The sequence below is a fragment of the Poecilia reticulata genome, chromosome 21 (genome assembly GCF_904066995.2).
Source record: "Poecilia reticulata chromosome 21, P_reticulata-male-v2, whole genome shotgun sequence".
NCBI classification, from domain to species: domain Eukaryota; kingdom Metazoa; phylum Chordata; class Actinopteri; order Cyprinodontiformes; family Poeciliidae; genus Poecilia; species Poecilia reticulata.
Window position 1 is genome coordinate 6,995,915 of NC_088850.1, and position 12,417 is coordinate 7,008,331.

Sequence of the window (12,417 nt, forward strand, 5' to 3'; positions counted from 1 at the left end):
AATTCTCATTGAGTTCATTGTTTGATATTACATAATCACAATCTTATTAAGTCATTTTAGGACCAAGTGATGAACTGGCTACCTGTCCAGGCAGACCCCACCTCTCCACCAATCACCATTGGAGATGGGCACTTATCCCCGCCCCCCCAAACCTCTCAGGATAAACAGGTATACATTACAGATGGAATCAAGGATGTTTTATTCAGTTAGGCTCAGCTTTGCACAACACACAGCTGCAAACTTCTCACAAAAAGTGCTGTTCAAACCCAGAACTTGAATATGAAGTCAGTAAATAATCAAGAGATTTGCATCGTGAACTCTGGTAGCCTTCAGATGACGCAATTCTGTGTAACACGTCGGGTAGAGGAGCTTCAAATTGGAGCACTTGCAAGCAGGTCAGCAAGAGGCTAATGTGGTCATCTCGTTTAGTTCGGACGCACATTTCAGGAATGTATTTCAGCTGAACCGTGTTTGACCAAAGCTTCACCTTAAATCATTGTCAGAAACTGGCAGATCAGAAGCTGCCAGTTCTCTGAGCACAGAGATGTTATTACGACGATTAACTGTATGTCTTAAGAGATTAGGAGGTTAAAACAAATTCCTCTTGTAAACATGAACTGGCAACCTGTCCTAGGTGTGTCCTGCACCCCGACGCAAGAAGACGCACATAGATGGACGGACGGACGGACACATGGATGGAGGGGTGGATGAATAAAGCTGCAGGGGTTTTTGTGAAGTTTTTAGGTGAGCCTGTGAGCACTTGACTTGGCCTGCACATTATTAGAAAACCACTTTGGTCAGCTGGCACTGTCAGAGATATTAAGGAGTTATGGGTAGTCCTCCTGCAAGTCTATCAGTTTTGCACTCCCTCATTCATCACAGCAACTCATCTGCAAATCCATCCTTGGCAAGAAACTGCTTTATCTTTGCTCACCAGTTCACATCTCCATTAGCTCTGGCAATTTCCTTCTCTCTCTCATCCACCTCGCTGGAGCAAGGCACCCTCGGCTTCATCCCGGCCAAATCCTTTAAAAACAAGTGAGTGAAAAGAGTTTTACGTACTTTCAAGTACTCACTGGAATTTTACCTCTAAGTGAAAGTGTCTCCTCTTTACAACTTAATATCTGATTTGCGTCTAGGTGTCGTTAGTGGAAATAAGAATTCATGTCTCTATTAGGAAGGTTACACAAAGATAGTAATTAAATGTTAATATTGTGTCACTAGCTGTACTTTAGCATAATGAGAGCATTATGATAATTAAACATCCTAATGAGCCTGGGTCATATTTAATCTCTTTGAGTTTGGGGTCAGCAGATGTGGATGATGCCTCATTATAGAAATGCCATAAACAGAAACAACACAACAGTTTTCTGTGTGATATTCAGAAAAGGTTGTGATTATAGCCCACATTAACTTAGATATTTCCCAATTAAGGCTGTTTATATTTACTACATATACAGCTGTACTTTGCAGTTTTCACTAAATCTTTGTTCCCTGAATTTTTTTAGCTTGTTTTTTTTTTTTTTTTTAGTAAATAGCCCCTTTTAAAATTAGTTGGGTATGCAAAGAGCAAATTATGCATGTGGCATTTTTTAAATACTTTACTTTATTGGACTGTTTAGTACGAAGCCCGAAAGAGAACATGGAAAAAAACAAGCAATGAAAAAAACAAAAAAAGCGATCCTGATTTACTTTCTGACGCAGTAACAATGCTCCGTCCTGAAAAAGATAATTAAATCTCAAAAGACTTTCAGGTTAAATAAAGGTTAAAAAGAAGCAAAATTAAAAACTAAGATGGATGTGAGCACAATTGTTAGCAAATTTAGGTGGTTTTCCAACTTGCAACTCAAAGAAGACAAGACAGTTTAACCAGACATGTAAAAATATATTTATATATTTTAAAAAAAGTGACATACTGCAGCTTCAAGTGCTTAAGATTTTTTTGTAATTATTATTTAAACTTTGGTGATGCTCTCTGAATCTTTCCATTCAAGCTAAAATCTTCTATCAACCTGACTGCGGCCTTTATTAAGGCACCATTAGGTTACGATTACATTATTGGGAAGAATCCACCGTCTCTTATTTTAATTCCTGAAATAATTATTTTGAAGCACAGATGTAACAAATACCCACCACCGTCTTTGCTTTGCCATGGATCGGCACCCAAAACTAAGACTCGGCTGCGTTCCCGTGCTTTTCAGAGCTTAATTAGAACATAATGCAGTCGAAAAAAATCTGAGAAAGAGCAACATCCTTGAAACCCATTTAAGAAGCACTTAGGTACTCTTTATTGATGGGCGGCTACTGGAAGCGTACTTTCATTTTAGCCTGATTCAGTCTTTTTTCATTGATTGGTGGAAGCGGCTGAAAATGCACCCATTTCCACCCATCCGGCCCAAAGGGAGGATTCTCATGAAAATATAGCCTCCATTTTCAGGCCAACTGCAATAAACACTGAGCTGAGCTGACGTCGTCACATCATTAAAGCCAGACTTCTCTAGTTGCTGCTGTTCTATGCCACGGCAGCTGTGATGTGGACAGACAGATGCTGATTAAAATTAATATCATCTGACACAGATCACACAAACACAGTGACCCACATCTGACACAGACGTATGCAGACCTACTGTGTTGTACATGTTCTCATACCCACTGCACTTGGCAATTCTGACGTGTGCATGTGTGTGTGTGTGTACTTAGAGTGTATCACGGGGTCAGTCATTAGTGATATTGGTTCTCAGCAGCTGTTAATCTGATCTGTTGCAGCAGCAGGATATGGGATGATCTGGGTGGCTCTGATTTATTGGAAATGGGTAACACCCCCGAACCTTAAGTCTTTCAGAACTGCACCACGAACAATTTTCTTTCTTCATTTAGTTTGATTGTTTCTGCTTTGAAATGGAGAAAAGAAAAGAAAAAACATCCTAGCAACTCCTAAATGTGCATAAACCAAGGCAGGCGCATTTTAGAGTCTTCTGTAAACTGTAACCAATCCAATGACAGATACATGTATTAAGAAGTGCAATTTTATTTACGCTGCACCTTCCATAGATAAAATGACAAAAGTGTCTCTCAAAATAAAACAAGAAAAGCACAAACATAAACATATTCATTAAAAACATGTCTGTAAAGATATAATTTTAAAATAATCGATGCAATCAACACAACATGGAAACAATGGGAAATTTAATAATCGGTGTGCAACAGCTTGAAATGTCCGATTTCCAAAGGTTTTAAACCTGGTAGATGGGCTAACAATTATCAGCAGAGCTCAAAGATCTGGAAAAAGACTGAGACTTAAATACTATGAAAGCAAAAGCTGCATCTGAATCTCACTGTAAAATGTTCCATAAATGTTCTTCAGTTTAATGTTATTGATCATTCTGGGGTTTTTGGTCATTAACAGAGGGGTACCAACAGTTTGGCCAGATGTTCATATATATATATACTTTCTTTGTAAGGCAACCATTGCAATACTTATTGGCATCCCTGCAGGTAAAACTTAATACAGTCCCTTTTATCAATAGCACACCACTTAGACTTCTCCTGTAACATTTCACAAGCTTGGAGCGCAAAGAGAGGGATCTTTGATCATCCTTCTTTGCTCTCTCTCTAGATCAAAAAGGGACCTGAGTATTATTTTGCAGTCTTTTCTTCAACTGAAACTGCAACTTTTCTTAGTTAGATGTAGGTTTGGAGCCTGCATAAACTGGATCGTTATTTCATGATATCTAAAAAATATATACACATATTTTTAAACAAGTTATTAAAGAAAATAACTTCTCATTTTCAATCGACACCCGTCCCAACGTTATAAAAGATCATAAAAGTAGCATGCAAAGCATATGTAAAAGTGTATGTTAAGGTTAGACATTTGTCTAATTTCAAGCTAACTTGTCCTTTTCTTTTAGATCTGGCCAGATCAAGACCCAGTTAAAATCCTGTAGCATGTATGGGATGTTTGTGATGGTCACAGAGGAAAGGTTTTTTTGTTGGTTTGCCTCTGAGATGTCACTGCATGATGCAGTTTTCTGAAGTTCTGCTTTTGTTTTTGTTTTTTTTCCTCTTACTGTTCTCTTGCCGGCGCGTGATGACCTGATAAGTCTGACGGCTTATGGCTTATAGCTTCTCTGTTATGTCTAATTTATACACACAAAAACAAAAAAGTCATCGTGTTTTTAAATATTCTGAACAACGTAAATGAAATATTTTTCAACTAAATTGATGGTCTTATGAATAAATCCATCATGTTAAGATGCCTGATGTTGCCGCAGTTGGGATGTTTTTTTTATTTTTTTTTTAATGATATGCTACATAAGCAAAGCTTAAGATTACCGTGTGTATTGATCTTTGGGGTGCATACGTATGGAAGGGAGTGAACATTCTCATTGAAATACATTTTAAAAGTGGGAGGTTATAAATCACTGAAGTGGCGATGTCGCTGAGTTTTATTCTGCAGGGTAAAAGTTTTTTTCCTCCATTTTAAAGAGGCATAATTCTTGAGGCGGATTTAAAGTGACTACATTTCTCTAAATCGGAATCGTCGGGTCTCTAAGTATTATTGCAAACAAAGCATATTTTTCTCCATTATCTTCTTTCAATTACCTTTCAGAAGAAGGAAAAGCGACTGCGGGAGCGCAGAGTCTGCATCCAAGTTCATCAATAAAAAAAAAAAAAGCTTCCACATACTGTAGTTTCTTTTGGAGATAAGGCTAATGTGGTCAATCTTTGGAAAAGCTCTATGGTAATTTCCTGTAGGAATAGCAGCTTCCCTAGACTATAGCAGTTAGTAAAATAGATTGTTCAGTAGAAAGGTGGGAAAATCACAACTCAGCAATTTTCACTATCTATTAGAGAGGTAATATTGCATGATCAAGCGTGGAACATTTTCTCTCACACTCTCAGTAACTCCCTTTGTGTCTGCCACCCTCTTTCTGTTCCCCTCTCTCTGCCTGTCTATTATGATGAGTAATGAGCGCTCTGTTTCTACTACGTCCAGCACTCACTGTTCTCTTAAAGAAAAACACCAAATGCCAAGTGACCACAAATCCGTCCAGCCACGAATGAGTTCAGTTGCGGAAGCAGAGTTTGCGAGAAGCCTCAAACTCTCTCTGTAATGTTCAACAAGTAATGTTTTCAGAGAACTTTTAACATGTTGCTTCATAAATAAAACATCTTTTCTTTTACTTTCTAAGCAAATAAAAGGGCTGGGAAGAAAATGCCACAGTTTGTTTCCTGTCCAACCAGATTTTATTTTTTTATTTAATCAAAAAAAAAAAAAAAAAAAAAAAAAGCTGCTGTGATCAATCATGTCAATAACAATTTTGTTATTGACATGATTGATCTCCAAAACATGATTGATCTCCAAAAGAAGCTTCCATCTGTCCATATGAAATCCCCCCCGCCCAAAAAAAGACCAAAAATACTGCTGACCTTTCATCTCTATGTAATGGATCTCTTGGGTACTTTCACTTTAATCTGGCTTAATAGATATTAAAAATGCTGCTATAAAATTATTGCTTGTAAAAAAAAAATAATAATAATAATAATTGTGAAATTTTGTTGATATAGTCACCAGCATGCTAAATCATTTCCCTGTGCCTGATGTTTATTTCTAATGGACAGCTGCACTTTTAAGCGTGTAAAACTTGACTTTAACAGAGTTAAAAGAAGAGACTCATGAAGTGAATCATTCGAAACTGTAAAACTAGGAGCAGGAAGTCACTTCTGCTCCTATAAAACTTGTCTGTGATAATTACCAGAAGACTTGACCATGTTTTGTTCTGTTTTATATAAGTTTAAGAAATAATAAATCATCTGTGTTGCAGTTACTTTCTCGTTGTCTGACATCGAATTTGTTCCACCTTTAAGGCCAGGAGTGAAAATGTTAACTAAAATGTTCAAAAGTCTCGTTGCCCCATGGTGATGATGTCGAAAACGACCCGCAAACTGCGTGTGGTAAAAATATTTTCAGAATGGATTTTAACAAAAAATAAAACGGCCATTCACTCCATTGCTACAGTAACTTTTAGCACACAGACAGAAACAAAAAGGCCATCATCATTTCTTAAAATCTCAATTTCCCAGATGTACAATAATACACAAACAAACAAACAAGAGTTTTTAAATCTCTATATTTCTGACCAAAAAGACTCTTTGACACAAAGGGAACAGAGCAAGTTCATTTTTCCCAAGTGCTCACATTAATGTGAACTGGTCCTAAAAATCTTACCGCCATATGAGCTGAAGTAAACATCCATCCATTAATTGGTTTTATCTTATCTGGGATCTGGTTGTGAGGCTTTCAGGCCCAGGAAAGAAATCCTGACACCCTTCTCCTTAGCAACAGTCTCTAGGTCATTACAAGGTGACAAAGGATGTCTAGCCTCTCCAGCCAGGACTAGATGATACAGGTGCTCAGGAAACGTCCTGGTCAGGTGTCCAAACCTGTTCAATCAACTCATTTCAAGAAGAAAAAGCAGCCGTTACACTTTAAGCTCCCTCTGAATAACTTAGCTCCTCACCACGTCCAAAATGATGAACAAACATATGGAAGAAGCCAATTTCAACTACTTTAATCAAAGGTTTTGCTCTTTTTCTCACGATCCACGTATCAGGACCATTAGTGAGGATATAGTCGCGAGGATGAATTGGAAAACAGACAGCTTCATTTTCTTGCTCAGCCCTTTCTTCACCATAAAAACCTGAGCAATTCCTTGATTACTGCAGATGAGACCCTGGTTTGTCTTTCCTGTCCTATCCTCCGCTTCAAAAGGCCATAGTAGCTCCTTTTCTTTTCTCTTTGATTGAAAATGTTTAATCGTTTGGCTTAATGTCTGCCTGAAAAAAAAAAAAAAAGACAAACGCAAAACATACAATGAGAGTCAATATAGATTATATAACTAACCTGTTATGTTCGAGAAAACTTCAAAAGAAGAAGGAGTAAAGGATAAGCAGCTTTCTTGTATCTTCATCTCCTGACAATACTGAGCTATTGGTCTGCGGTAGCTTTCAATCTGCGACGTGTGTGTGCGTTTGTGTGTGTGTGTGAATAAGTGGATTAGTAACAATGAGTAATCTGATGAAAGACAATAAACTTTCATTCACCACCCGTCCCTGCATCCATTGCCTTGTCCTTCTTCCCCCCATCCGCTGACCAGATCTCCCTGTCCCCAACCCTGCTGTCCTGTCATTGTTATCCACTGCATTGTCTCAGTTTATCTGATTCTATTACTGTCGAACCATCGCCGAATTATTTTCTTCACAGCTAAAAGAGTGAGTATGTACCTGTGTGTGTGTGTTGTATGGGAAAAAGACAGAGCAGTCCAGTAGTTGTTAATCAGTAATTAGTGCTCTGTGATGTGTTGAGGATTAATTTACTGATTCCTCTATTGCCCATCTGTTGTCTACACACATACACACACACACACACACACACACACACACACACACATGCACACGCGCACACACACACACACACACACGCAGATACACACGCAAGTCAGTTTTGGATAGAGTGAGAACAAGACAAGCACAAAGGCTCTCCCTCACAAACACACGCACACACCTACTCGCACACAAAGCCTCTCTATCTTTCGGTAATAGTCTTGTCTGATACATCGGTGTGTTTCGCAGATCTGTGATCAGTCTAATCCAACAGGAGTCAGCCTCCCTGCGGCTGCATAACAGAATCAGCCTAAACTCTTTTAGAGCAGATAAGCTGAGTGTTGCCTGCAGACCCACGCCACATCAGTGTGACACCCTTGTTTCTCCATAGGGGGTCCAAAAGGAGGAAGCAGAAGTCGACTGTTTTCAAACATGTACCCAGTCTGAAGCGACAGTGGAATTGTTAATTGTAAATTTGCTGGCATCATTGTTTGCATAAGCTTTAAATTATTTGACGTAATGCAATACAAGGCACATAAATCAAAAGTTAGCGACCATCAATAAGTTCTGACATGTTTGTAGTGCGTAATTTCTTCAAATGACTTTAGGTGATTATTTTCAGAGAAATCAATACATTATTTCTGGCAATAAGCAAAACAAAAAACAAACAAAAAAACCCCCATTGACGTGAGAATTCAAGTGAATATTTTTAAACGTCTCAGTCTGGGTTTCCTGAAACTCAAAGCCTGTGTCTTATCCTTTTGTTAAGGTCAAACAGAAACTGAGATCGGACATTTTGCTGCTAATTCTTCTTCTCATGAGAAACGCCTCACAATCACTGCAAATCAGAGTCACAAATGAATTAACGACAACGAGAGTAAAAGCAATTTAAAACATATTTTTCAGCTGTGGACGTGATTCCATGCAGAGGAAAGTAAAAAAAGAAACTGTTTTGGTTTATGGCTGCATAGTTTATGCAGGTCGCCCTGCCTCCTGCGCCGCTCTGAGAAGTAACAGAAGGCAACAAGTTTGTCACCAACGGCTTCAACGTTTGGAAGGAGGGCTGTTTGGATCCAAGTCAAACCATGTACCAATAACATCACAGATCATCAAACTGGGTTCCCCAGTGGAGGACAGAGGAACACAGTGCTTTAGGCTTCACACAGAACAATCTCCTCGAAGGAGAAACAAAGTTTAAGGAATGTTGCAGGCAGGCAAACAAAGCCGATGAAAACACAACGAAGGGTTTTTAACGCTGGACAAAGATGATCAGACGAGGCAACGTCTCTCGGATGAATCCGAGATTCACGCAGCAGACCACTTCTCACGGCTCCTCCAATTACGAGATGTTGCTCTAATAAGGAGAAGACACAAACAGTCGACCGAGTGTAACGCCAGGGGACATTCAAGGTCATGTTTTGGTAAATCTTTTCAAGGACAAAGACGTTTTCACATGAAATCATAGAAGTTCCTTAAACCCACGGAAAACACTTAAAATTACCCCAAATACTACATGCAATTTTCTTTTCAAAGCATATTTATGTTCAACATCAATCTAGCCATAAAGTTTATTATTAATTCAGGAATATCATATACATTTAAAAGTGTGAGACGGTGAAGAGAAGAAGAAAGAAAGCAGACCTCCACTCATTTAATTCTAATACAACTTGTTAAAGCGGTCGTGTTACTTTTGAATTTTAATAAAGAATAAAGTAATAAAATTAAAGCATTGACTGCAAACACTGATTCTCGGGTTTTAAAGTAGATATTTGACATGGCTTGGAATCATTTTTTATTTATGCTACATACTTTCCTAAATACCACAGTCACAGATGCTGTGATTTGACTGTTTGCTACTTCTTCAGCAACACTTTAAAATGTTTTAAGAGAATTATTTTAATAAAAAAATGAGATTGACAAAAAGAAAGGAGCTCTAATAAGATGTTAACACATGTATTAATGTATGTAAATACGATGAGATGCGAGAAAAAGTAATGAATAGAGGCATGTTTTGGTACATGAGAAATTACGAACGAGGCAGGAAATAGCAGCAAACCTTCTGCCGATGTGCCGTCTCGTTTAGATGGAGGAGACTGTAAAAACAGCTGTAGGGTTTGTTCAGGAAGATGTAATATTCATGCAATCATACAAGGCAGACCACCTAACATCCCCAATCTGCTGATTCATGTCTGCTCATTTTAATGTTGCTCAGGTCTTTTCCCACCCCTAAGCTAGTCGACTGGAGTAAAGTTATGTCTATTGTTAATTTAATAACTTTTTATAATTGTATTTTTTTTCGCAGCAAAAATATTCCCAACCAAATTTAGCAGAAGTATATATCAGGAATTTTGAACACTAAAAAGTAATTTAAGCTCAAACATCTGCCGAGGATCTTCTCATGTTGTCGAATAACCAACCAGGGTTATGCCAAAAGTAGAGGGGTGAAAAACGAGTTATTAGTGAATTAAAAACGATAAGTAAGAAAATAGGCACCCCAGCATAATTTTTATTTTTGCATCTTTAATTTCTCATTGTAATAAGTTCTTTAGTGTCATTTTAGTTAGTCCTATGCAATTCCACACACAACCGCTAGGGGCGCTGCCGCGTTGGTGGTATAGAGAAGATTGAGCACACAAGAAGAATAAATCTTCCGGTTGAATGTCAAGAAAGCTCAACGTGTGTCTCGTCTTTCTCATACCACAGGTCAGTAAACATGTGTTTTATGCATATATATTAGTTTCTTGGAAGAGTTGAAAACGTCCTTAAATCGGATATCAACTAATGAGTCGCGAAGTTCGTTTTGTAATTGTTATTATGTACGAAAACGGGAATTTAACCTGTTATGTTAATGTATGTCAAAATAAAAATAAAAAAGTTAATAAAAACAAAATTGTGACTTAAAATGACAACTTATTAATAAGTGCAGGCAAAACTGACTTGAACTGTGTACTCTTAAATTGCCACTTTAAAGGAGTCGGACGCTTTAGGACTCTGGACGGCTTCCTGCACACAACACACACACACACACACACACAGAGTGGAGCCATGCACAGCAGGAATTAGCTTTTCTTCTCTGACAGAGAAATCAGGTCTGTCATGTCATCGGTCAAGTGGAGAACTGAGCGCTGGCGGGTTAAAGAAAAAGCTCAACATGATTCCCTGCAGTTTCCTGCCAGTTCCTCCGTTTGAGGAAGTCTGCTTGTTACTGGGCCTGCCAAGCTGCCCACAGGTCCACAGTCACCTTTCCTGGAGAAGGCCGATCTCTCAATGGCCACAGCTAATGATATGAAAAGCCTTCAAAGAGGGTGAAGTAGCTCCAAACAGAGGAGTCCTTTAGACTGAAGCACTAAAAGCTCTGCTCTTGACACTTGAATGCCTTCAAGGGTTTGTGGTTTTTCTTGTAAGATTTTGAATGTTTCAATTTTTTTGCAAAAGCAGAAATATGTTTTCACTGATATCAGGGGAAAAACTATGCAAATTAACCAGTTAAATGTTAATTACATTGCCCAAAGACATGGCAATGGTATTTTTTTTTTATAGCAAATTGATAGTGTTTTACATTCGCCTGCCTCTTGTATTATCCTCTGAACAAAAGAGAACCACTGTGAGGCGTTGTTCTTTGTAATGAGAGCTTCTCCAGAGTAATGAAACTCATGTAGAACAAAGAGGCCAGTTCTAATGTGGAACTGTGTCGTATTATCATACTTTTTCTGGCTGAAGTGGGGGACATAGCCTTCGCTTTGGCCCAATCTAAATCTATAATTTTGAAATCGACTTGAAATTAATGCACAGAATAATTGGGTGAAGGCGAAAGGGAATGAATGAAAGTAGAAGGGGGGGGTGGAGCTCTGGGTGGTGGAGGACCTGTCGAAGTGTATGAAACAACAAAAAAAAAAAGGGTGGCGAGGAGAAGGGAAGGAAAAAAAAGGTGGGCTGAGTGGAGGGGAGGAGGAAAGTTGTCAAGACACAAGGAGCAGAGAGGAGAGACGGATAAAGTGTGGAGATGTTTTAACAAAAGGTTTCCTGTTGAGAAACACTCACGTTCTCCTTTCCCCCCTCATTATCCCTCCCCAGGACAGAGGGGAGGGAGGGAGGCTGCGACGGGCGGAGAGAAAAATGACATTTTCATTTGTTCATGTAAGGGTTCCTTATTATCACCTTTCATTAGAAACCTGCTCTTTTTTCCTCTCTCCCGTACTTTTTTCCCCCCCTGCTCCTTAACAATAGGCTCACAGAAGGTTTTTTTTTTTTATATACTTTCTCTCCCCATGTTTCCGCTGTCTCTCTCTTTTCCCCTCTCTTGTTCTCTCTCCATTCTACACTGTAATTGCATGGCTGATTAATTATAAGGGAATCAGAAAGAATGAAAAGAGGCGTTGGCATTTCAACTTACAAAGAGAAATCAGCCCGGCACCTACACAAACACATCGAGACACGCACAAAAACGCCAAAAAGAGAAATTTTACCTTTGTATGGGCTTGTGCAGATATTCTCTAGCTTTTCATGTGTGCATACACACACACATGCTTCAGTCAGAGCATGGTAAACTTCAGCAGGTCTTATTGGGAGATTATCTGACAGCATTGCTAATAACTGAGCTTGAAATTGTGTCAGTAATTTATATGAATCCCTTCAACAGCCGGCATGCAACCAAAAAGCCACGAGGCAGCGTCTATCGCAGGAGGGCATGGAGAAGAGAAATCCCTTTGAACTCTGCAAAGCAGCACCGACATTTAAAGAGAAAATAAAGATGTGTCATAGGGTAAAAAAAACCACCAAAAAACTGGAATTGGTTAGAGACCGTGACACCGTCAACAAATGAAGCAATGTTTGCACAAGTCTCACATCAAGCCTAAGCACAGTTTAAGTAGCGACGACACATTGCTGAGTCTTTTTCAGTTCAGATTTGTTTGTTTGTTTTCAACCTTTGCTCAGCCCATGAACAGCCTGCTTGAGTTTAAATGTCATGGTTTTTTTTTTTTTTTTTTTTTTTATATATATACATATTTTTTATTTATTTGGTCGTACCTT